This window comes from Tamandua tetradactyla, chromosome 3 (genome assembly GCF_023851605.1).
Source record: "Tamandua tetradactyla isolate mTamTet1 chromosome 3, mTamTet1.pri, whole genome shotgun sequence".
In the NCBI taxonomy this organism is placed as follows: domain Eukaryota; kingdom Metazoa; phylum Chordata; class Mammalia; order Pilosa; family Myrmecophagidae; genus Tamandua; species Tamandua tetradactyla.
In genome coordinates this window covers 58,941,314-58,949,346 of record NC_135329.1, presented here as the reverse complement: position 1 = coordinate 58,949,346, position 8,033 = coordinate 58,941,314, and positions in this window count along the sequence as shown.

Sequence of the window (8,033 nt, the reverse complement as noted above, 5' to 3'; positions counted from 1 at the left end):
AAATCTTCCCAGTGGGAGGAACTTTTAGCAGTGCATCTGGTTGTTCATTTTGCTTGGAAGGTGAACTGGCCAGAAGTGCATTTGTATACTGACTCATGGTCTGTTTCTGATGGTTTGCTCAGATGGTCAGGGACTTGGAAGGAGTGTGATTGGAAAATTGGTGGCAAGTTGGTCTGAAGAAATGTATGTGGATAGATCTTCTGAGTGAAGATATTTGTGTCTATGTGACTACTCACCAGAGGGTGACTTTAGCAGAAGCTTTTAATACTCAACTGGATAAGATGACCCATCCTGTGGATACAAATTATCCCCTCTTCAGCCACTCCTGCAATTGCCTAATGGGCTCATGAACAAAGTGGGCATGGTGGTAGGGATGGAGGTTATGCATGGGCTCAGCAACATGGGCTTTCACTTACCAAGACTGACCTGGCTGCAGCTACTGCCCAATCTGCCAGCAGCAGAGACCCACACTCTGTGTCCAATATGACACCATTCCCTGAGGTGATCAGTGTGCTACATGGTAGCAGGCTGAACTGCCTCCATCATGGAAGGGGAAGCAATTTATTCTAACTGGAATAGACACATACTCCAGATACGGGTTTGCATTCCCTGCATGCAATGCTTCTGCAAAAGCTGTCATCTGTGGACTTATGGAAGGCTTTATCCATGGTCATGGTATTCCACACAGCAGTGCTTCTAATCAAGGAACCCACTTCACAGAAAATGAAGTGTGGGAATGGGCACATGCTTATGAAATTCTCTGGTCCTACCATGTTCCCCATCATCCAGAGGGAGCTGTGTTGGTAGAATGGTGGAATGGCATCTTGAAGACCCAAATATGGTGCCAACTAGGTGGCAATACCTTTCAGGGTTGGGGCAATGTTGTCCAGTATGCTGTGTGTGCTCTGAATTAGCATCCACTCTATGGTTCTGTTTCTCCCATAGCCAGGATCCATGGATCTGGGAATCAAGGGATGGAAATGGATTGGCACCACTCACTATCAACCCTAGTGACCCACTAGGAAAACTCTTGCTTCCTGTCCCTGAAACTTTGAGCTCTGAATAGTCTGTCTACAGGTCTTGGTTCCAAAAGGGGGAGTGCTCCTACCAGGAAACACAATGATTCCATTGAACTGGAAGTTAAGACTGCCACCTGGCCACTTTGGGCTTCTCTTGCCATGGAATCAACAAGGACAAAAGGGGATTAGTCCTCTGTCTGGGGTGATAGGTGATTGATCCTGACTATCAAGAGAAAATAGGACTGCAACTACACAATGGAGGTAAAGATGAATTTTCCTAGAATACAGGAGATCCCTTGGGGTGTCTCTTAGTATTACCATGCCCTGTGATTAAAGTCGATGGAAAACTGCAATAACCCAATTCAGGCAAGATTACAAATGGTCCAGAAACTTCAGAAATAAAGGTTTGGGTGGCCAGACCTGGCAAAGAACTGCTGCCAGCTGGAGTGCTTGCTGAGGGTAAAGGAAACATGGAATAAATAGTACAAGAAAGTATCGATAAATATGAACTATGACCACGTGGCATGTTACAGAAATAAGGACTGTGATTGTACGAATATTTCCTCCCCTTTTTTATGAATATGTTTGCATTTGTACATCAACAAATATCTTGTTTTCCTCTTAACATAAAGTTGTATTGCTCACATTATAGTATTTAAGTCATAAGGTATGAAGCTTAAAAGTGAATGTTACCTAAGAATTTGCACCCTATTATCGGAGAGATGTAGCACATTTCCAGTTGTGCACAGACAATTGAGTATTTTTAGGCAAAATATATGCACTGTTGTGTTATATTTTGAAATTAAGTTTGTTTCAGGGTGATGTGTATAGCTGCCAAAATGATAAAGGGTGGACTTGTGATGGCTAGGTTCTGGTGTCAACTTGGCCAAGTGATTATGTCCAGTTGTCTGGTCAGGCAAACACTGGCCTGACCATTGCTGCAAGGATATTTCATGGCTGGTTGATAAACTGGAAGGCTGGTGTATTAAATCATCAGACAGCTGATTCCATCTTTGGCTGCTTACATCTGTGATCAACTAAGGCCCGTCTCCACTAGTGAGATGATATGATCAGTGGAAGGTTTTTAAGGAAGAAGAAAGACTCTTTTACTGCTTCTTCAGCCAGCACTCATCTCCTGTGGAATTAATCTAGACATTCATCAGAGCTGCCAGCTTCACAAACTGCTCTATGAATTTTAGACTCTTTCATTTCCCGAGTTGCATGAGACACCTTTTTAAATCTCATATTTACGTATATCTCCTGCTAGTTCTGTTTCTTTAGAGAACCCTGATTAATATAGTGCACTCCCAATTCCTATAGAGCTGGCTATTTTAAAAGTTAAGACCCATGTAAAAAAAGATAATATGGAATCTAAAGGAAATTCTATAGCAGATCACTATATCAAATAAGCAGCCCTAGAACACTGAAGAAGGAAATAAATAAATGGGAGCTCCTCAAAATTAAACACTTTTGTGCATCAAAGAACTTCATCAAGAAAGTAGAAAGACAGCCTACACAATGGGAGACAATATTTGGAAACGACATATCAGATAAAGGTCTAGTATCCAGAATTTATAAAGAGATTGTTCAACTCAACAACAAAAAGACAGCCAACCCAATTACAAAATGGGAAAAAGACTTGAACAGACACCTACCAGAAGAAGAAATACGGATGGCCAAGAGGCACATGAAGAGATGCTCAATGTCCCTGGCCATTAGAGAAATGCAAATCAAAACCACAATGAGATATCATCTCACACCCACCAGAATGGCCATTATCAACAAAACAGAAAATGACAAGTGCTGGAGAGGATGCGGAGAAAGAGGCACACTTATCCACTGTTGGTGGGAATGTCAAAGGGTGCAACCACTGTGGAAGGCAGTTTGGCGGTTCCTCAAAAAGCTGAATATAGAATTGCCATACGACCCAGCAATACCATTGCTAGGTATCTACTCAAAGGACTTAAGGGCAAAGACACAAAGGGACATTTGCACACCAATGTTTATAGCAGCGTTATTTACAATTGCAAAGAGATGGAAACAGCCAAAATCTCCATCAACAGATGAGTGGCTAAACAAACTGTGGTACATACATACGATGGAATATTATGCAGCTTTAAGACAAGATAAACTTATGAACCATGTAATAACATGGATGGACCTAGAGAATATTATGCTGAGTGAATCCAGCCAAAAACTAAAGGACAAATACTGTATGGTCCCACTGATGTGAACGGACATTCGAGAATAAACTTGAAATATGTCATTGGTAACAGAGTTCAGCAGGAGTTAGAAACAGGGTAAGACAATGGGTAATTGAAGCTGAAGGGATACAGACTGTGCAACAGGACTAGATACAAAAACTCAAAAATGGACAGCACAATAATACCTAATTGTAAAGTAATCATGTTAAAATACTGAATGAAGCTGCATCTGAGCTATAGGGTTTTTTTTGTTTTTGTTTGCTTGTTGGTTTGTTTGTTGTTGTTGTTTTTTACTATCATTACTACTTTTATTTCTCTTCTTTATATTAACATTTTATATCTTTTTCTGTTGTGTTGCTAGTTCCTCTAAACCGATACAAATGTACTAAGAAACAATGATCATGCATCTATGTGATGATGTTAAGAATTACTGAGTGCATATGTAGAATGGTATGATTTCTAAATGTTGTGTCAATTTCTTTTTTTTTTCTTTTTTTTTCTTTCCGTTAATAAAAAAATTAAAAAAAAAAAAAAAAAATAAGCAGCCTTAGCCACAATCCTATCTAAACCCTCAAAAGATAAATCCCTGGAGGGAGTCAGAAAGACTGTTATAAAATATTATGTTTTATCCCTGATTTTGAAAAGCAAAAACTGAAAAAACCTGGTTTTACCCTTCACTGAGTTGAATTCTGGCACTCTCCAAGACAGCCTGGTAACATTTCAAATGGATATTAACCAAACATCTCCGTGGCTTTTCTCATGATGGAATTAACAAATTAATTACTATAAAAAATCAACATGGTAGGAGAAACTTTAATAAGATGGCTGAGGTTATTTTCTGTTTCTGCAACATATGACAACATGAGAGGAAAGGCATAGCCATTGCCCAAAATCTCAAGGGATCTATGAATTCTTCAGATGGATTTTATCCAGCTACTACCCTCCATGAATATGGTTTAGATATTGTGTGTCTATTTTCAGGATGGTTTAAATAATTTTCTTCTTGAAAAACTAAAGCCCTTGCCATCACTGTAAAGCTTTTTGGCTTTGTGTTTTCAAAGTGTGGCATCTCAACTTTTATATCAAGTGATTTAGCCTGAACTTTGCAAGAACTATTATAAAAGTTTTGTGTAGGCAATTACTATTCCCTTAAAACTATCTTGTCACCATACAACCCACATCTTTTAGAAAGATTGAAATGATTAATACTATTCTTTAATCAAAAATAGCTAATCTTAAAAAAAATAAAATAAAATAAAAAAAGCTAATTCTTCAGAGACTTGAGTTTCCTTAGCCTAAGGTACTTCCGTTGGCCCTTATGACAATATACTTCCTTAGGGGCACATCAGTTATGTCCCCATGAACTTGTAGCTAGAAGGCACATGCCTTTAGGGATTTCCCCTCCAATAATATACTATCCCCTACTGCATACAGACGCGGTAAATTATTGCAAGGGGTTCATATACCATACCCAAACCTATCATCAGGTTAAGTCCATCTTCCCGCAACATCCCCCTAAACAACCTCTTTGATGTTTAACTTGGATATTTTGTTTTTTAGAACAGACAGCAGAGAAAATCTGCCCTTGATCTTAAACAGAAGGGACTTTTTCAGGAACTATTAGCAAAAAAACAATGTAGTAAAGTCCCTAGGAATCAATATCCATGCTTATGCTGCACAACCAAAGAAGCAATCCAGAATTTCACACAATTGGAAGGCTACTCCAATAGGGAACCAGAAACTGAAGGTTCAGAGATCCTCCATAAGTAGAGCTGTTTGGAAGCACACAGCTGTCTCATGACATGGAACAAGCATATGTCAAGAAATAAACAGGCAACTTCCACCAATTACACTGAACCAAGACCCTTATTTAATACCCTTTTTGATATGTTTATCTGTAGTCATTCTTATCATTTCCTATATCCCCTTGTTGTCATCACACACAATGACACTTTCATTCTATTCTTTCCTTAATATCATGGTTTTTATGTCAGAACATACTTATTCTAATGATATTATTAGATTACCCCAAACAATTGCCACTGCCATCCATTGTAATGACTTCTGGATTTGCATTCCATCACCAGAGCCCCATGGTAGAAACCTCAGAACAACTGTGACCTCACCAACTGAGACCACTTACAGCTAAAATGATAACTGACTGTGAACAAATCAATCCCAAATTTGCAAGTATCTCTCTTTCCCAGAAAAATAACCAATTATTATAATCTATTGATCAAACTGTAAATAATTCTAAATTTAACAACTTTCATAAGGCAATGGGCCAAATATTTGCATTCTAAGAGAGAGCCATAGATATCCAAATATTAAGCCAGATAAGGTGAGCCTTTGTTTCTGATCTTGTGCTTGTGAGCAATTCCTTTTCTCCTGGATGTCCATGTGCCCTTACTGGAGATATTTCCTCTGTAACCTGGTTGCCTGGCTCTGTTCATCTCAGACTAACACCTCATGCCCTTTGGGATTAGTATTCTGAGACTTGCATGTATTTCTACTTAGAAAAACAAAAACAAAAACAAACTTGTAATTCTTTAAATCACCAAGACTGGAAATTCCACCTCAGATGTGAGCTACAAAATGAGGCCACAATTATTCAGACACACAACATAGGGAAATTGCCGACTGCTTATTCTAACAGAGAAGGTTCTCATTGGTAGAAGAATCATAAAAAATGGAAAAGTGTGAAAGAAACCATCACCAACTCTGGTAAAAAATTAATAAAGACACCATCTCTGCCCTAGATGGAATGTAGATCATTCTCAATTCATTGACATGAGTAGTAATGGACAATCACATTGATCTAGATATCTTTTGGGGCTGCACAGAAAGCTAGAATTCACATCTTTACTGCTCAGAAATGTTGATTTTCATCATAGAACTTGCTAGACCGCAAGTTGATTGTTTTAGTTGTTGTATCATCATAGTGATCAGATGATGAGAGAACATGTCAACACATAGTGCACTATTCCAGAAACATTTATTCTCATTATTATAGTGTAAATCATAAAGTGCTGCTTAGAACTAGAATTGGAACGTATTCCCCTAGGGACTTCTCCTGTGGATTTTAACCACATAATAAGTACAAATAGTTTAATGAATCATATTCATACTGTTCTAAAACACATTTTGTGCTCTACAAGTAAGAGGGTATTTCAGAATATTTTGGTAGATAGAACAAAAATATTCAAGTTTGACTCTACTATGAAATCTCCTGTACTAGATACACTGGTTTCTGCCTATTGCATATGTGAATAGAATGTATCCATCAACTCTAATATATGTAGAGTTCTATCTCAGAAATATAAATCCACACTTATTGAAGAACAACAACAAAAACACATTTATGAAACTTAGAAATTGTTTGCAGTAGTTATATTATTTGGGGAATGTGAAAAGATAGAACACAATCACAAAACCTACCTTTATAGCCATTTTAATCATAATAAGTTTCCTGGGAATTTTTCTGGAATGAAAAATGTTTAAGTGCACATTAGCAATTGCAAAACATAGTATATGTAGTTAAAGGATGGAACACATGGTTCAAGAATCTGGCCATGTACATTTTTCAATTATTTGGTTACACTGATAACTTTGAGAGCCAATATCTGTTCATTTTTAAAAACAAGTACATTTGATGACAAAATTCAATTACATGAGTTGCCATTAATGATAAAAATTAAAATAGTTAATACTTCACATATTTTTGTTTCATGTATTTAATTTTCTGTCTCTACCTTATTTTGTCTTATTGGTTATTTAAATATATGGTTATTTTAAAGTGTAAGCTTTCTAGAGAAAATTGAGCATTATGCACATCTTTTATTTAATTATTTAAGCCATAAATTCATACTTTTAGACTCTAAATCCTATGATATTTATTTGTGTCATTGTGGACTCAGGTACATCATTGAACTGCTAGCAGGCATTGTATTATGGCTGATATTTTTCCTGTGACTCCTAATAAAGATTTTTTAATTGACAGATTTATTTCATCATATCATCAATGTTTGTATTTTATTCTTTCAATTTTGCTTTTACCTCTACACCCCTGGGAGTTATGTCCCACATAGAGAGAGGGAGGGCAGTGAGTGTGCTTGTGTTGGCTGAGAGAGAGAGACCACATCTGAGTAAAAAAAGAGGTTCTCTTGGAGTGACTCTTAGGCCTAATTTTACGTAGACTTAGCCTATCCTTTGCAGGGATAAGTTTCATATGAACAAATCCCAAGATTGTGGGCTCAGCCCATTGCTTTTGTTGTCCCTACTGCTTGTGAGAATAACAGGAATTCTCCACGTGGGGAAGTTGAATTTTCCCCCTTTCTTGCCATTAGCACAGAAGGACACTTTGTGCACAGGCACATTTCACACTAAGCAATGGAGAATAGAGGGAATGGAGAAAATTCCAGCAAAGGCATAAGGAAGCTTTCCTAACAGTTTAAATTTGTCCATTTAATTGATTTGGCACTTGTCAACTTAATGCAACCACTTAACTGTTTTCCAGAGTTCTGAGAATGATGTCTTTCGAACGAATTTTACTTGTTGCCTAAGTCCATTGCACAGAGCTTGAGTTCTGGAGCATCTCACATCCCCATATTGGTGACATAACAGTTATTTTTAAAAGATTTTAACAACCAGGAAAATGTCTTTTTTTTTTTGGTTAGGCTGCTGGAATGTAATATACCAGAAATGGACTGACTTTTATAAAGGAGAGTTATAAAATTACAAGTTAGAATTCTAAGGCTGTGAAAATGTCCAAATTAAGGCACCAGAAGAGGTTACATACACTCAAGAAAGA